This window comes from Panthera tigris, chromosome C2, assembly GCF_018350195.1.
Source record: "Panthera tigris isolate Pti1 chromosome C2, P.tigris_Pti1_mat1.1, whole genome shotgun sequence".
Lineage (NCBI taxonomy): Eukaryota > Metazoa > Chordata > Mammalia > Carnivora > Felidae > Panthera > Panthera tigris.
The window spans coordinates 115,964,345-115,984,361 of record NC_056668.1 but is presented as its reverse complement, the minus strand read 5'-3'; the positions used below and the strand labels follow the sequence as shown (position 1 = coordinate 115,984,361).

General features: G+C 36.0%; 1 pseudogene; it reads right to left on the bottom strand.

Moving 5' to 3' along the window:
• Positions 1-893: 893 nt before the first annotated feature.
• LOC122230915 lies at positions 894-1,014 on the bottom strand (annotated as a pseudogene).
• Between the last annotated feature and the right edge of the window lie 19,003 nt (positions 1,015-20,017).

The following is a 20,017-nucleotide window of genomic DNA, read 5'->3' as shown; positions in this document are numbered from 1 at the left end:
ACTACTTCAAGAGAAAGGGATTTTTCTAATTATATCATATATATGTGTATATATATATATAATATATATATTATATATAATATACATATACACACATTTACATTATATATTGTAATATATATAATCATTACTATTAAGCACAAGATTTTCATTCTTCTACTAGGATTAAAATACATGACATTATGCTACAAAGTGTGGTTACCAATTACTTGCTTATTTCATAAGAGAAAAGATAATTTGCCACAGCTGTTATCTGAAATTTCAGCACCTTTTGTTCAAGCCGTATGAATGTGCTCTTCATGTAACAACAATGAATAAAAGGTAGTTAACTGAAAAAATAAAAAAGAAATACTTCAAGCGTATTATTTCATGGTGGCCCTGGAGAGCGTTGGACAGAAAGTTCAGGATAATCTATAAAAAGCAGGGTGGAGGGAAGGAGGTGGTGAAAGGGGCCAAGGGGCTATGGGGCCATGTGAATCCATGTGGAAAAATGATCAGTGCTGGAGAAGGTTAAATTCTCAGTCCCTGAAGTCTTGCTGTTGTGGCTACAGCCCAAGAAAGTTAATGAAAGAAAGGAGCACTGACAACTCCTGCTGCTTCGACAGGAGCTTACCACCTCATTACTGGCCAGATTCTTACAACCAAAAGAAAAGAATACTCCTGCCAAGGAAAAGAGTAAGAGCTAGAGCGAGAGAGTCATCCAAGCAAGGCATCGCTGATATTGGGCGAAGATCAAAGTGATATCAAACAAAAGGAACTGGACAAGAAATAGCTGAGCCAAGAGCTACGACCACAGACTAGACAACTATCCAAACCCCAGGCAGGAGAGACGGAAAGGACAAGTTAAATCCCTTAGTCCTCCCCGCCGAATGGGAAAAAGTAAATGAAGTGACACCATCTGCTCACTTTCCCAGAAGAGAAAGTTTCAACTCCTCATGGTTAGTAATGCAAACGTTTTCAAAAGCATTACTCTAATTACAAATGATTAGAAATGATTCCTAGAAGTAAGGACTTAACTCGCGGTGTGCCTGACTAATGAACGTTTTCTGCACATCCCACTGCACTTTGAGCTGACTTTGAAAGCACCGGCTAGAGACAGTTTCTGAGGTTTTAAAATGATCCTCTTAAAGATAATAGGATGCTTCCCTGTTTTTCTAAATTTCTCTAAAGCATACAAATGCACGGTGTTGTTTTTTTTCCAAAACGCAATAGGAAATCACAGAGTTCTTCCAGAACTAGCAAATGGAGCTCTTGTTATTTCAGTTGTTGGTGTGTTTATGTGAGTTTGTGTTTGTGTGCATGCCAAACTGGGGTGGGAGGAGGGAAGTACATATCAACTAAAATGAAATATTTAAACTTAGATTTATAATAATACTATTAATGGAGGTGTATTCCTTGTGATAGATTTAAATTCCAGGATTATCTCTTTAAATTATTACTAGACTCCATTAAAAGTTGATCACAGCAAGTGGTGATGGTGATTTGGAGCAACTGGAACTCTCACACTTCGCCGGTGGGTATAAATTTGGAAAGCTGTCTGGTAGTGTAATCACACCTCAGAGATACTGTAGGTTCAGTACCAGACTACTGCAAAAAAGTGAATATGACAATAAAGCAAGGCAAATTAGTTTTTTGGTTTCCAAGTGCATATAAAAGTTACATTTACACTATACCATAATTGATTAAATATGCAATAGCATTATGTCAAAAAAATGTGCATACCTTAATTAAAAATACTGATAAAAAAATGCTAACCATCATCTGAGCTTTCAGTAAGTTGTAATCTTTTGGCTGGTGGAGGGTCTTGTCTTGATGTTGATGGCAGCTGACTGGTAAGGGTGCTGGTTGATAAAGATTGGGGTGGCTGTGGCTGTTGTCTTAAAATAAGACAATAATGAATTTTGCCCAACCATTGACTCTTCCATGAACAATTTCCCTGAGCATGTGATTACATTTGACAGCATTTTACCAATAGTAGAATTTCTTTCAGTATTGGAATCAATCCTGTCAAACTCTGCTACTGCATTATCAACTATGTTTGTGTTATATTCTAAATCTTTTGTATTCATTTCAGCAATCTTAACAGCATCTTCACCGGGGTAGATTCCATTTCAAGAAGCCACTCTCTTGGTTCATCCATTAAAGGAACTCCTCATCTGTTAAAGTTTGATCATGAGATTACAGCCATTCAGTCACAGTTTTAAGCCCTAATTCTATTGTAGTTCTCTTGTTCTTTCTACTACATCCGCAGTTACTTCCTCCATTAAAATCTTGAACCCCTCAAAGTCATCCATCAGCGTTGGAACCAGTTTCTTTCAAACTCCTATTCATGCTGATATGTTGACCTCTTCCCATGAATTAAAAATGGTGAATCTTTTCCAGAAAGTTCTCGATTTACTCTGCCAGATCCATCAGAGGAATCACTATCCATGGCAACTATAGCCTTAGAAAATTTATTTTTAAATACTAAAACTTGAAAGTAGAAATTATTCCATGATCCGTGGTCTGTGGAATGGATGTTGTGTTAGCAGGGATGGAAACATCATTCATCACATTGTATATCTCCATCAGAGCTCTTGGTGACCAGGTGCATTGTCAATGACCAGTAATATTTTGAAAGAAATATATTTTTTTCCTGAGCAATAGATCTCTCACTATGTAGACCATGCTATAAACAAATGTGCTATCATCCAGGCTTTGTTGTTCCATTTATAGAGAACAGGCAGAGTAGATTTGACTTAATTCTTAAAGACCCTAAGATTTTGGAATGGTAAATGAACATTGGCTTCAACTTAAAGTCACCAGCTGCATTAGCCCCTAATAAGAAAGTCAACCTGTCCTTTGAAATTTTGATGCCAGCCACTGACTTCTCCTCTCTAGTTTTATAAGTCCTGGATGACATCTTCTTCTGATGGAAGGCTGTTTCATTTACACTGAAAATCTATTGTTTAGTGTAGTCACCTTGGCAGATGTTCAAACACCGACAATTCCTGAACATCTAGATTATGAACATTGCACATTATCCATGTTTTCTTTTGCATCACCCACCTAGAAGAGGACTCACATTTTAAAAATCAAACTCTTAATCTTTTCTTTTATAAGTTACCTGGTACCATCTGCTCTCCTATCTATAAGTTCAATGAAAGCAAAGATCTGTATGTTTTCTCAGTATTATTTTTTTCAGGTCTAGGTAGTACCGAAATCATAGCATAAGGTCAACTGATATTTGTTGTATGAAAATAGACAGACAGATAGATAGATAGATAGATAGATAAAAATAAGGGCAGCCAAAAGAGCCAGTGGATAAGAGAAACTTCAAAAAATACATAATCTGTTAAGTAAATTGTGAAATGCAATATAGTCAAGGACAGAAAAGGGGGCCTTCGGGGGTTGTAGAAGCTCTTGTTTATTCATCTCAAGCCACATATCAAATTCAATAAGGAAAATTTAAGATGTACGTATAGCACTGGCTGTTTTAGGGTGATGGAGTTAAAAGTAATGAATGTGTTTTTGTATTTTTAGCTAATTTTCGAATAATCTACAGTAAGGTTTATCATTTCATAATCAGAAAAACGTGAAAAAGTGGAAATCAAAACACTTATTTTAACAAATATTTAATTATTGTCTACTATACGTGAGGCATTGCTCGGGTACCAACATGTAAATATATTAAGTAAACAAGACCCATATCATTCAGAAGGCAGACTTATGGAGAAGGCAGACATGAAAATGAACCATTAGCATCAGCATGCAAGTGCTGCGGTGGGTGTATTTATCCAGCATTTGAGAGAAGCAATGAGCTGTGCATATGTATCCCAGGTAGGAGGGGCCTGACAAGTTGCACAGAGTAGGTGACCTGTAGACTGTTTTTTATTTCAGAGTAAGATTTAAAGGAATTATTAAATGGAATGGCAATGATGATTTCTAAAACACTCCATTAATTTTTTAAGTAAAATTATAACAGCTTGAGAAAACAACCTGATGAAATACCTAACCATTTACAATTTAAAGAAATAAGCACAATCATGAAGCAAGGAAAGGAATAGGTAATGGGAATTATTTGTAAATGGAGAAGGGAATTTCCTTTTTTTTTTTTTTTTTTTTTTGTTCAGGAAACAACAACAAATGAAAACGAATGAGTTTTTATAAGTTAGTAGCTGCAAAATTTCATTATTTTGGAAAATGATAAAAGGAATTTTTCCTTAGTGATCAATCCTATAGTAGAATGATCTGATAATTCCATAAATTTAGCAGAATCATATGAAACCAAAAAGTAAGTGTTGCATTCGTTCATTTAAAAAAAAAAAAAGCAAAAAAGAAAGAGAAGTAGAGACCTGGAAAATGAAAGCCATTATGTTTCCCTTTACTTGCTCTGCTTTTATATATGAATGTTTTTAAAATTCTCACAATAGGGGCGCTTGGGTGGCTTGGTCGGTTGAGCGTCCAACTTCGGCTCAGGTCATGATCTCACGGTCCGTGAGTTTGAGCCCCGCGTCAGGCTCTGTGCTGACAGCTCAGAGCCTGGAGCCTGTTTCAGATTCTGTGTCTCCCTCTCTCTCTGCCCCTCCCCTGTTCATGTTCTGTCTCTGTCTCAAAAATAAATAAACGTTAAAAAAATTTAAAAAAAAATAAATAAAATTCTCACAATAATAGATTAGTAAAGGCAAATATTTTTTCTTCCTCTTCCTGAAGGCTTGAGATCAGTGGGAGATTCACTCAATCACACACACACACACACACACACAAACTTTATAAGAAGAATAGAAAGCATCAGTATTTTGAAACCAAAACTACAGTCATATCAATGCTCACATGAAATACAAACAATTTAAATAAATCCAGTCTGATGGAGGGACCTTTTTGAGCATTTAACTGTAGTGAATTAGGTGACTTTTGATTTCAGACAGTGACCTTTGACCATGATTAGGTGTTTAATATCAAAAAAAACTTTTGTTTTGAGGGTGATTTTTATTTTAAATCGTTTTCTGAGTTTTTCAGAAATTCAAAACAATGAAAACAAATGCAATAGAATGGTATCTCCATTGCTCAATTGATTAAAAAATAATGTTTAAAATTCATTACTAAAAAAGCCATGGCTATCCAATATAAAAGTGTCATCTAGTCATCTTGCCCAAAGAATCAACTGTTGAAATGTGTCAAGTCTTGCCTCTCAGAACATCTTGAAGGATAAAAGTTAATAAACCATAAATTGGAGCCTTGATCTTTACAAGGCAAAAACTTTGAAATTGAACTGTCTTCAGTGGTAATAAGTGTTCTGGAAGGCTTGCCTTCTCTAGGTTTATTTGGAAGGTATGGGACATTATCTTACCATCTGGGCCATCAAGACATCTGCAGTAATAAAGAAAAACTCATAAAAGCCATTTTGCACAAAATAACTTGTATTCGGAGTGATATTCATCACAAAAAGCTTGCTGCAGAAACTAGTCCTTGTCCTCTAGGTAGCTTCTACGTGTAACTGTATATTCTTTACATTCAGTGTGCCCTCAGCTGGGGCTGGCAATGGTAACTGTCTAGGTATTAATGTGGTGTAGGTGTGGATTTGGGACAGAATACGTAGTCTGAAGATGCAGTATATTTTAACTAAAACTTGCAAACAGATATATTCTTTACCTTTCTTCCAGATAATACATATATGTATGTATGTATGTATGTATATATATATATATATGTGTGTGTGTGTGTGTGTGTGTGTGTGGTTAGATATACTAGAGGAATTAAAAATTTTTTCTATGACAAAAAATGTGGTTAGAATCAGGGATAGTGTGAAAGAAGTTTGAAGGGGGATGGGGTGAATAATTATATACTCATTTTATAGAACTTAAAATAGAAGAAAACAATGTAAATAAAATAATATAAAATACATAACATTCTCTATCCATCATGAGGGTAAAGACAGTGTAATAGGGAGATTTGGGGCCATTCTTCCAAATTCAAGTATAAAATAATCTGCCCTATCAGATATATTACCAAAATGATTTTTATTGAAACCTTATGTGAGTTTCAGATGAGTCATATTCCCCCACTCTCCTGCTGATAACAGATTTTCCAAGATGCACTTAATGATCTGAATCCCATTGAAGAATGCTTGTGGCATTCTGCCACAAAGGGGAAAAGTCCACCATTAACTCTTATTTTAGTTGCTTATCAGGAGAGGATCACTGAACTTCTACTCTCCAAAATTCCATGAGGAACAGATGCTTGTTATGTAATATGAAATTACCCTACTTCCCTCTCTCATCCCCTTAAAAGAATGAACGGAAGGCCTGGGTAGAATTATATGGCCTAAAGTGCATCTTAGAAATGAAGGCTTCAAGTAAGCTAGGTTTGAAAATATCTGCCATATTTTTTTCATAGTGGATAGAAAAATCAACATCCAACAAGACTGAAAATGGAAGATTTAGGAGCGAAGCATTAAGACCTGTGCCAGAACTATAATTTCTTTAAAAGAGAAAATGAATTAGCTGTCACATCCCAGATGGATGAACATAAGGCAAACTAATCTCTAGGCAGTGAGCAAATCTTAAGGGAAGGCCCTCTCCCACCCTGTCCCATGCATCAGGAGAACCCTCTGTCCGGCTCTATACTCAGCAGGGCCTCACCTGCCCTCCACCTTTCCCCTCCTTTCAGTTTCATCAGTTCTAAGCAGACTACAAAAAGGCATTATAATGTATGGTCATTTATTAGCTTACACAGATTTCTAGCTCTCTTTAAATAATTTTATGACACATGCGCATAATTTTAAACATGTGTTGTGGATTTTTTTAATGTCAGCTACAGAGTAAGTTTTATTAGTACTGAATTAGGATAGTAATCATAATCATAACTGTAGCCATAATCATAATATATAGCTTCTTACTGTAATTTGTCTGATATAACCAGTCTTCATACTAACCTCTGGTTCCATTTTTAATGAACCTACTCTGTGTCAGATGTGGGGATAGAATAGTGAAAATGTAACCTGTACTCTCATAGAGCTTATATTCTAGAGGAGGAGACAGGCAATATATGTAAATGGATAAAGAAAGATCTGGTGATAGAAACTATAAAGGCAACAAAACTGGGTGATGCTGTTCAGCATAGAGAGCAATTGGATTGAGGGGAAGGGTGCCTACTTTAGAATGAGTCATTTAGATTTCTCTGGGATGCAGAAATGAAGTGATCTCTGAATGATGATGAGGGGATAGTCGTGGGCTCATCTGGCTAAGGTGGGGCCAAGCAGAAAGATGATCATGAAGAAACCCTAGGGATGCTCTGTGTGTCCTAGGGGTAGTCAGGTGGCCACTGAGTGCCAAGAGCACAGGAGAACCTGGTGTGAGATTAAATCAGAGAGAGAGGAAATCCACAGCAAAATTATCAGAGGCTTTATGTCTGAAATTAAAAATGTGGTGCAGCTACTTACTGATGGATTCTATGCTCATGTATGACATGGTCTAACTTTTCTTCTAGAATGTATGTGCAGAAAGGATTGCAAAGGGAGCCAAGCAAGGGAAGTGAGGGCAATTTGGAGGCTAGGTGATGAATACTGGAGACTTATACTGAGTTGAGGGCAGTAGTGAAAATGGATGAGGTGCCTCTTAGGGGGAGAGCTAATAAGACTTAATGACCAGTTTCATGTAGGAACTGAGGTGCCTCAAGACTTCAGAGATCCTTGTGTAATAACTGCCTTTAAAAAGAGCAGTAGATGTTTATGTGCTCAATCTTCTTTGTACATACATTCTGCATTTCTCTACCTAACCTTGGCCAAAAGCTAATTAATAAAGGTTAAAATTAATTTGCTTTTTTAACGAATAAAACAAAGGAAAAGTGTGAACATTATAATTACATGAAAATCTTGTCAAATTATGGTTAGAAGTTGTGTTTTGGTGTCTGGGCATCACCTCCAGGAAGATAAGAAGATATGGTTAGTAAAATACAGAGCAGGCTGTTGAAGTAAAGGGAACAAGAATCTTGCATTTTCAAAATATAAAGTGGTAGGGTAATGAAGCTGGAGGATAGAATAATTATTTGTTCTTAGTAAGCACATTTATTCAAACCAATATCAAGAAGTCATCGATAAAACAGTATAAACATTGTTGTTTAACAGCAAAGGCTAACTAACAACAATAAGAAAGAGCACCCCATGAATATTAACAATTGCGGATAAATACAAAACACTGAAGAAACATTTTTTCTATATGAACATAGTGTTTTCAGGATCCCTCAAACAATGGTTTATATACCAAGAAGGAGGAAAGTGATAGTAATTTAAGTGTGGGATGGACACAGACCCCTGCAGGAGGGTAGTGTGGGGGACAGAGTGAATCGGGGAAAGAAAATCTCCCTCACAGATTCAATCCATTTCTTCACTTGGGAATCAAAGGGGGAATTGCTTAGAAAGCTGGTGTGAATCTCACTTGGGTCTTTGTTCTTAATATGTTGGTAAGATAATTACACTCAACTAGGTTGAACCACTTTCTCCTTAACTTTAAAAACTACTAAAGATATTAGTTGAGGAATTTTAATTAAAACTTCCATAGATAGATCCTAGAAAGCCTTGCCACTCTTTTGTCAAATGTTGATTATGGGAAGGTGACAACAAAGAAAGGAAGAGAGATGAATATAGAACAGCAAAGAAGCACACAGGAACTACATTTTTTTTTTTTGAAAAATGATGTTTCTAATAAATGGTTTATAAACTTTTATAAATTCTCCTTGCAATAGTATAAAATATCAAGGAGTATTGATTTTAGAGATGAATTTTTATACAACCGATCTTAGTATCTATAGATTTTGTCTTTTTTTTTCTTGAGTGAACACAGTGTCTCTAAACAATATGAAAGAGAAAACTATACCACCCCCTGTAACACACACAGAGAACAGTTCTAGGCTGCATTTCCATATTTGAACATAGAATGAGCCATTTAATAGCTTTTACATTATGTTTGTGTGAGCTTAAAATTTAAACATTAATTTTTAGATAGTAAAATCTAAACATTATTATTCTAGAGATATTGGCATTTTTACTATGTGGCCTTCCATATCTATTTATAATTCCAAAAAATTTTTTTAAATGTTTTATTTATTTTTGAGAGAGAAAGAGAGACAGAGCATGAGCGGGGGAGGAGCAGGAAGAGAGGGAGACACAGAATCTGAAACAGGCTCCAGGCTGTGAGCTGTCAGCACAGAGCCCAACACGGGGCTCAAACTCACAGACTGCGAGATCATGACCTGAGCCAAAGCTGGGCTCTCAACCGACTGAGCCACCCAGGTGCCCCCCAAAAATATTTTAATAAGAAAATTAAATCGAATCACAACCATTTATAAAAATTACACAAAGGATTCAATGCTCATGTTTCAAGAATAAACTATGAACAGTTTTGTCATTGCAAAGTCTTCTTTACTAAATCTCAACTCTTATTCTCTTTTACCAAAGAAATGAAAGACATATTGAACAGTGTCTGTAGCAACCATATTCTCATGCTTTCAAGAAACCAAGTACATCAATACATAATAACATGCCAAAGTAATAGAGTAATAAAAATGGTAGAAAAAATATATCTATTCTGGGAAAGTTGGAATAAGAAGATAAGAGACTCTTCTGTTCATTTTTTTGGGAAGGTACAAGGTAAATAAAATGCCCCTCAGTGCCTGGGATTAAAATCAAGAGAACAAATCATCTACATGCAAGAGACAAAAAGAAGTATACATCCTAAAATAAACTTAAATCCCATTACAAAAAGTCTTTATTTTATTTGCCTATTGTTATCACTCTTATTCTTTTATGTTCTTTTTTACACGCTTCATGAATTCTAACTTTGAGGTGAGAGAAAAATTATAGGAATAGTCAGCAGTTGCAACATAGAGAATTTGGAAAGTTTTCATTTGAAGAGAAAAATAACAAGAAAAGATGTTTCGAGAATAAGTGATCGTCTCATTGCAGAGATAGTAGGCATTCACAGTAGACTTTTTGCCACCATTCGAGCTATTATCAGTGATGGTAAAGCTTCCTGGGATTTCTGTAAAGGGACACAGTTGAGATTTGTTCCTAGCAAAATGCAGTATGCTCTTTGAAAGGTAGGGGTCCTTCCAAAAGGGATTATGTCTTGCCAAAAAGCTCATTTGTATGAGCTTTCCCTCCTCCTAGGCTCCCCAGCAACTCTCCCCTCCGTTTGGCACCATGCAGTAGCATCACATGACTTTTTGGACTGGCTGAGTTCATTGAACATAAAGCCTTGGCAGTGGCAGAAGCCAGGAAACATACACCAGTAAATGGATCTCATTTGAATCACTGTACATAGGGTTTACTTGATTTATCCCATATCGTACCAGGTTCCAACGTGGCAGCAAGACTCTGCACTTGGTTGCCATGTTCAACAAAAGCACTGAGGTTAAACTTTAGTTATACTGCCAATAAGCCGTTTTCCATAAATATCTTTTGCTTCAAAATTTTTTTCTGTCATTTTGTTCCTCTCTAAGGGTTCAGAGAAGAGGTTGGACAGGTTCAACTTTGTTTAATGTTTAGAAACTATACAATAATATGGCTGTTTCTATTTGCACCGTAAGCTACCCTTTAACAGAATTTTACAACAGAGGCTAAAAACCATTACTCTGAATAAGTTAGTAGAATTTGTGCTCTTCTTCATGTGGTCTGAAGTTTTTGTGCCTCCACTCATCTTTCTTTAAACATAGTACCTCATACATTTTCTTTATTGGGTTAATATAGTTTAAAGTGCTTAAAACTATGCTCAGAATGTAACAGATACGCCAGAGCTGTTAATTTTTTTTTATTGTTTTAACTACTCATGTGTTAGTTTACGTGTTTAATATTTGTCTCACCCTTAGACCCTGTCACTTTCCCTGTTGATTTGTATTCCCAGTGCCTGGCAAATATTTTGCACTCAAATCATATTTGTCACCCTGTAGCAAATCATCATCATTGTCATCGTGAAAAATACTGCGCTATTATTGCTATGAATATGATGTTTTAATAGTAACACTAAAAACAGAAGTATAGGAAACATAGTCCCTAGCCATTAGAATTCATACTTACTAAAGGTAGACCAGAAAGAGGAGGAACAAAGATGACAAATGTCTTAGGAACTCTACCTCTCAGATTGATCAGAGAGACAGAGGTAAGCAAATAATTGCAATATTATGTTGTAGGTTCTAATTAAATGTCAGTAACTAAATTTCTTCTTCTGGAAGCAGCCACAAAAAGTTTCACAGGCTCTGCTTTTTACTTTTGAGAAGCATAGAGATCAAAAATTAATCTTTATTAAAAATCTACTATACACCTGATACTGTAATCAATAATTTATAGCATTCATCCCTATTCTATGTCAGATAGAGGTTACTATTACTTTTTAAATGTTTGAAAATTGTTGCTAGAATCGTTTATTAAGTTCCTTGGTGCTTGAGTTAGTAAGTTCCTGAGCAAGGATTAAAACAAGGAAGGTTATGGGGCACCTGGGTGGCTCAGTCAGTTAAACAGCTGACTCTTGATATCTGCTCAGGTCATAGTACCATGGTTCTTGAGATTGAGCCCCACGTCAGGCTCTGTGCTGACAATGCAGGTATTTTATAAATATGATTAAAGATAATAGACAGTTAACTTTAAGATTATTCTAAATAATATGGGTGAGCTTGATTCAATTAGTCAAAAGGTCTTAAAATCAGAGCTGAGGTTTCTCTGAAAAAGAAATTCCACATATAGATGACGTACGGCTGTGCCTAAGAGTTCTAGCCTGTCCTTCCTGATGGCCTGCGCTGAAGTTTCAGACTTGCTTATCTAGCCCCCCAAATCACATAAGCCAATTTCTGATAATAAATCTCTTAGTATTTATCTCCTCTTGGTTCTATCTTTCAGGATAAACCTTGATTGACACAGATTTTGGTACCTGGAAGTATGATACTGCTGTAATAAATACCTTAAAATAAAAGTGGGCAATGAGAAGAAACTAGAATTTTGAGAAACACAGTTTTGTTTTGTTTTGTTTTTAAAGTAGATTTCCCTGAACATACTATTAGTGGAAATATGTGTGAATAACTCTACTATTAAGGACTCCAAAATAAATGAGGACCATAAAAGACAAAACCTAAATTACCTTAGCAAATACCTAAATTATGATGAACAAACTTTTAGTAGATATATGGTTGTTAAAAGTGGGTGGTGAGGGCTCAGGAGGATATGAGAAATATGATATTAGAAACTAAAGAAAGGGGACATTCTTGCTATGTGGTGCAGAAACCTTAGCAGAATTATATTCTGAATTTATGTAGAAAGGGGAATTTGGAAGCAATGGAATTCAACATTTAGTGCAGGAAACCTCCAAGCAAAGTGTTGAATTTGTGGCATGGTTTCTTATTGCAGCTTATGCAAAAGGAAAGAAATAAATTGAGAAAGAGTTGTTAAACACAGAGAAACTAGGACTTGATGGTTTGGGAAAATATCAGCTTATCCAGAAACGCAAAAGACTCTGCAGTTAAGATATTCCCCATAAGAAAAGCAGACTCCAATGAAAAACATCAAGAGTCTGGCCATACCACTTTTAGCTAATACCTCAGGAAGATTTTAAAAAGTCGGATTATTTAGTAACACAAATGTACTTTGACGAGAGCACATGAGATATATGACTCATACATTCCCTCAGTCAATGAGGCAGAAGCCAAAAACAGAGATGAGATTATCTAGGAAAGATCCAGGAAGTAGATTCTTATCTACTGGAGTGAATCTCTAGGACATATACAGGAAACCCATAAAGTTCTTGAGAATGTTATGCCAGGAGAAATACTGCTAGTTTGGACTGAAAGGAATGGAGAAAAGAAAAAATAAAAGAAGGCTTTTGATACCCCAAATTTTCCAGGAAGGAAACAGGCTGATAAAATCACTCAGCAGTAAACATATGCTGTCATTTATAAAATAGGAAGGATGGCTCACAATGTGGAACCTCAAGGCAAGAGGGTGGAGCTTCAAGCTCAAGAATGTAGAGCCTGGAGTCCAGAGGATGGAAGTACTCCCCAAGCCTTGAAACCTAAGAGGGTGTGCCTCGCTGAATTTTGAAATTTGCTGTTCAGTGAGTCTTTTTTTTTTTCTTTTATTTTCTCCCATTATGAGAAGGAATGTCCATAACTGTTATCCCATGCCCATCCCACTGTCACATTTTGGGAGCAGAACTTGTTTTTAGGTTCAAAGGTCCACAAATAGGAATTTTATACCAAATGCATTTATACTAACATGCATTATACTCATACTTAATTTAGATTATTTCAATGCTATTGGTTTGGGACTCTTATGCTGATGACATTTATATGAGATTTTGGACTTTGAGTTGATATTATAATGGGTTGAGATATTGTGGACATTGGATGAATATATTTTATATGTAGGATGGATTTGAATCTTTAGGGTGCAAAAGATAAACTGTGATAGGTGAAACAATAGCTTTCCAAATATGTTCACATCCTAATCTGTGGAAGCTATAAATATGATACCTTGTGTGGCAAAGTGGACTTTGTAGATGTAATTAAATGAAAAACCTGGAGATGAATAGATTATTTTGGATTATCTGGGTGGGCCCAATATAATCACATGAGTCCTTAAAAGTAGAAAAGACAGGAAGAAGAGAGACACAGGGAGAAGTGACTATGGAAGAGGTCAGAGTGATGTCATGTGAGAGATGTGAGAAGGATTCAACTCACATTTGCTAGCTTTGAAGACCAAAGAAGGGGTCTGTAAGTTAAAGAATGCAAGCAACCTTGTAGAACTTGAAAAAGGCAAGGAAATAGATCCTACCCAAAGAGTACAGGCAAGAATGCAGTTCTGCTTTAAAATCTTTATTTTATCCTGTTGAGACGGTGTTGGACCTTTGACCTAGAGAACTGTTAGATAAAGTTGTGTTGTTTAAATGTGGTGAGAGTCAATACTGATTTATGGCTCTTGGTCAGTGGTTTGATTTGGCTGAATAATCAGGTACTTGGGTAGGAACACAATCGAAAGTTGGTAACCTCTGGGCGAGAGGTATGTGAGTAGACTCTTTGAGCAAAGAATATGAAGATAGGAGATATTTATGTCCCATGTGTATGCCCACAAGTGGATAACCTCAGCAAAGGAGAATTCTATTAAACCGTTGCTAAGGATGGCTCTGAAATGAGTCTCTTTCCCCAGCCATTCTTCTAATTGTTGAATAGTTTTGTGAACAAAGTGGCTATGGTTGCAGGGATGGAGATTATGCATGGGCTCAGTAACATAAACTTCTGCTTACCAGTGTTGGCCTGGTTACAGCCACTATCAGGTGCTGAATGGCTTTTTGAAAACTCACTTACAGTGCCAGGTAGGTGGTAATGCCTTGGGGTCTTGGAAAAGCTCCAGATGCTATATATGCTCTTCATTAGGCATCCAATATATGAGGCTCTTTATCATATAGGTAGGTTTCACTCTCAGGATAGAGGGAGAAGGGCACCACTTACTATTATCCATAGTGATCCACTGGAAAAATGTTTGCTTCCTGTCCCCACAACTGTATGCTCTACTGGCCTAAAGGTCTTAATTCCAAAGGGAGAATTGCTTCTACCAGAAGACGTAACAATGATTCCATTGAACTGAGAATTGAGACTGTCAGCCAATTTGGGCTCCTCACACTTCTAAAGTATGGTGGCAAAGAGGTGGCTACTGTGCTGTCTAGTGTGCAAGATAAATTGGTTTGCTACTACACAGTGGAGTTAAGGAAGAGTATGTCTGGAATATAGGAGATTCATTATAGCATCTTTTAGTATCACCATATCCTGTGATTACAGTTAATGAAAAGCTATGATGACCCAATTCAGGAAGGACCACTAAAGGCTCAAACCCTTCAAGAAGGAAAGTTTAAGGGAATGCCACCAAATGAAAGCTGTGGCAAAAGGAAATATGGAATGGGTAATGGAAGAAGGTAATTAAACATGCTACCTTTGACCATGTGATCACTATAGAAACAAAGATTATAATCATTGTTTTTCTTCCTTATTTTGTAATGAATATTTGTATATATATATATATATATATATATATATATAATAACCAAACTTTTTATTCCTTCTGTTATACCTTTATCATATAATATAAAATGTATTCACAATACATAACATAACAATAGTTAACTTTATATCACAGTATTGAAGCTATAGGATATTAAAAAAAGAGAGTGAACATCACCCAAAAACTTTTCATCCTCTTAAAGAAAATGGTTAGTTTGGTTTCCATTGTACCCAAAATAGTTGTATTACGTTCAGTAGAAATATGACTTTGTTATTGCTTTTATTTGGAGATTAAATAAGATTTAAAATGTGTTCCAGAGAGATAGATGGTTTGACAAGGGGTGGACTGTGATGGTCTTTTTCATGTGTCCACTTGGCTAGTCTACTGTCCCTAGTTATTCAGTCAAATGCTAGTTTAAGTATTGCAGTGAAGGTATGTTGTAAATCTGTGTAAAGACCATAGTCAAAAGCAGGCAATCTGGAAAGATTAAGTAAAGCTGCAAAGCTGGGTATTTTCTGTAAATGGGGAAATTAAATGGGATTTTGAAATGCAATTTAAAGGCAGTGCTGAAAGGCAAGCTGTAGTGCTTTGAGGGACTCCATTCAACCCTGAGTTAGCACTTCTTGAGTAAATATAATGTCCATTTGAATAAGGGAAAAAAGAATGGCTAATGCATATTATAGGATGTAATGATTGGCATGACAAAAAAATTGGTTTAGGTCAGAGAAAGAGGATTGGCATGGATAAATCAGAAGGAGGTTTGGGATGTGAGGATAGTAGATGCATGGAATTAAAAGCAAGATTTTTCTTGGAATTGATTTTCATATAGAACATAAAGAAAAAGTACTGAAGAATAGAGTACTGAGTAATAAGTAATAGAAAACATTGTGTTGGCTAGATTGAAAACCCGTATATAGAATAATAGTACCAGCAAGGTGGCAGTTAAAGAAAATGACATTGAAATGGTGTCTGTGACATAACCAAGACCTCTATGAAGAGCTGTGAACTCTCATCGCCCATAAAGAACCTGTATCTTGGCATTTTATTGCTGCAACCAAACAAACCACCACCACCACCACCCAAAACAGCAAAAAACAACAGCAACACTAACCTCATCTTGTTATCTTAAAAATGAGGGAAGAGTCCCAGAGTGGGTGCCATTGTTAGTATTACAGAGTTAGTTCAAAATAGCAGAACTAATAGAATCTGTACTTGTTTGTTTTCTATTTATTTCAGTGTCAGGGCGATTCCCCCTAGTTTGACATGTATCATGGTGTATAGTGATTAACAACACTGGCTCTCAATCCTGACGGCCTGGCTTCAAATCCTGAATCTGACACTAATAAGTTGTGTGACATTGGTCAAATTGGACCTTGGGCTTCCGCATCTCTAAAATGAGAATGACAACAACTATGTCAATTTCACAGGCATGTTATAGGGTATAAATGAGTCTGTTTATTTGAAGTGTTTACACTAGTGCCAGACACATAGTAAGAGCTAAGTAGATATTAGCTATTATTATTATATAAACTGTGCTATAAAATTACCATAGATAAATTTTGGATTTTTAAGTTGCAAAAGATATGGAGCACCTAGTGATGAATTCAAAAGTACTCTCCTAATCCCTGCAGAGCTAATGTCAGTAAAGATGGATAAACAAGAGGAGGAAGAAAAGACCACCACAAAGCCTCTCTTCATTACATTGAATTAGAGACTGTGTAGAGCTTCCATTTAGAAAGTCAAGTACAACGGGGTTTTTTTTAATTAATAATAAACTGAGACATTAAAAAGCTACCAAGCGAAAGGATTTGGTCAGCAGAAGTCGAAGGTGGAGTCACTTAAAATTGCATCTTTCATGACAGTTGAGTTGAGGAAAAATACAAATTACATCCTAGGAGTTCTTCCCATGACGGGGATGGTTATGGGGGGAATTCCCAAGTGGAAACTCAGGTTAAGTGGTCAGAAAGGGAGAGTAGCAAAACACAGCTCTATCTCTTTGGGTAGCTGGAGGAATACTTAATAAGCTCATGAGCTGCTGATAGATTGAAAGCATCACAGCAGAACAGTTTTGGCCCCACGATGTAGAAAGAAGCAGGGACTAGGAGCTGTAGCACAATATTCAACTACTCAAATGAAGAGTCGTTAGACTTAAATAGACCAATATGGACCAGTGGAACTAAGATGAAACCTCTCAGTGACATCACTGACTTTTCGAGAGCAACTAAAAGTTAAATGTACTTAAAATGCTAAGCTCTGTGACAGAACCTTTCTCTGGATACAATCCCGTGGAAATGGCTTTTTGAAGGGGCGGAGCAATTGGCCAACCCCAACTGAACAAGACTCCATATGTTTTTGGTATATGAGTTGCATCAGTGAATCACAAAATGCAGTTAAGGAATTAACCGTTTATAGTGCAGGGTACTAAGAATTTTTGTATCTGGCTACATAACATATTTCCTTTCCACAGGAGGTAGTTATGACAAATTAGAAGTCTGAAAATTTTCTGATGGTGTAAAGGCCCAGCTGTCACTGGGGAGATAGTGATCAGATTTCATAGCTGCGTGGTCCCGTGGCGCCACGGAGCGCTCCATATGGCCACCCAAATGTTCCAGCTAAATCCACTGAAAATTTCCAGTCTGACTTTTACTTGTAAAAAATAAAACTCTTCTTGTATGAATTTATCATTATGTGCCTACCAAGAGAAAAAGTCGTGTTAACTGGTTACATTTTAAAAAATGGGAAAAAAATACTCCTTTTAAGAACAACTTGGTACAGCTGTTATGCCGTCCTCATGATAAACGGATAATGATGCACTCCTGGGAACGCCACAGAATTTATATCAATTGTAATATAACCTAAGAAAGGTGGACTTTTTAATGGATGTGTAGTGAATAATTAAAATCTGTAGAAATGCCTGCTTCTGTGATAAAACACAATTTTATAAACCACTGTTCTCTCATTCCCCCAGAAAATCACCTCTGCTAAATTGTTAATGTAATTACTAAGTGCTGGGACACTTGTATGCATGTCAAAGATGTCAGCTTAACTCTTACCCAATAACAAATGACAAATGCATAATTTATTGAGTCTTAAATGGCTATGTCCTTGGATATATTCCATATAAGTAATTTGCTTAGAAACACATCTGGCTTCTGAAGGTAACAACTGTTTTCAAGAAGTCCAGTTCTATGTTTTAAAGTTAAAGAAGAAGACAGTAATCTTATTTGTTGTATTTCTATACCGAATCGAGACATGTTTTAAGTTATGTAATTCTGTTTTGGGTTTGATGGTATAAATAATAGAACAAAATTTTTTTGCTAAAATTTCTAAATATTAAAAATATAATCAATGAGTCAAATATTACTTCATAAGTAACTGTTTCATTTTTACCAAAAACATCTGATGTACCCAATTTTCACTGTAGACATCAGACCCTACTAGGTTTAATATTTGTTTTTAGTGAAATGTAAATGTAAGTTTTTGGCGTATGTTATTAAAAATATAAAATTGAAATATTAATAAGGGAGCTTCAAATATTTAATATTTTAATTAGAATTATTTTGCTATTAATTCCCAATCATATATAGGCTGCATGGCTATTAACATTTCTTGTGGTGGTTCTAAGCTCATACAAACATATGGAAAAATTATATCTCACTAATGATTTTATGTCTTACGTTTCTCTGATAGAAGCAAAATTTGATATCTGAAATACACTTTGAAATTTATTCCACTGGTGTACAAAGAAAGGCATTGTGGAGAAAATACATTTTCAAAACCCTATAATAAACAGCCAGGCACCTTTAACTTTACATTTCACCTTGCAGCACACACAAAATGTTTAATTATTTGAGGATTAATGGAGGTAGTTTATAATTAAGCTGAAGTATGAACTGATGTCATCATCTCAGTATGATGATATACATTTTTATGCCAAAGCACCTGTTGTTTTGGAAGGAAGCAGCTGATATCATTATCTGCGCAGCCAGATAGCCCTGTTTCCTGCTGCTTAAAAAATTATCCTAAGGGTTACCTAAGTTGGAGTAATTCAGCATTTACGTTTGCATACCCAGAAGAGGACAGAATGGAGAAAATGACTCCTGCAATCAAAGAGAAAGCAAAAGGCACACTGGGAAAGAGGAAGAAGAGGGAGGGAAGGGAGAGAGCTTCAGCTTATGTGGCCAAAGGAGACTGCCACTCACCCTGAAGATGGCCTTCTTAATCATTCTGAGAGCATGTGGAGTTTGCAAAAAAACATGAACAATGGAAGCCCCTAATTAATTTTATTAATGTAGATAGAATGTTGCTACATTGTTAGGAGGTAGAGAGGAAAGGATATACAGCTTTAATACAGAATATAATATTTCTAATACTAATGTTTCTAAATACTAACATAAGTATCTCTATTTCCATATTTAAATGTACAGAATCAATTAACTATTGACAAGATTCACGTGAACCAAATTCTCATTTTCTCTTGTCTATTAGATGTTTTGCGCCTCAATGACTTTTTGGTTTACTGGCTGGTTGGTTGGCCTTTTGTTATGCATTCATTGATTAGGGATGAAGCTGAAGGCCTATGCAATATAATCACAATCTGCTATGGAAACATATCAGTCAACAGTGCTCACTTGCCCCGTCATTGGCCTCATCTCATGGTTTGAAATTATGAAGAAATCACCAAATTTCCCAGCATGAGACAATTCTACAGTCTTCCACACTGACGAAATGATACTTTGAATATAATCTCGACTGTGTATATTGCTCCAATACTCTTCTATAAAAAATTACTCTCTACCCAGCATTTCCTTTTATCCAACAGACGTTCTTCCCATCTTAGTTATTTCTCATTGGGATGCACAGCCTTAATCAATACTGCCCATCTGACACATTTTCTTCTGGATTATCTTTTTTTTTTTCCTCTCCGCAATCTACCTGCCATAAGACCTACAGGCACTAGTTATTATTTCCCCAATATCATTTCTATTGTTTATTTAGCTATAG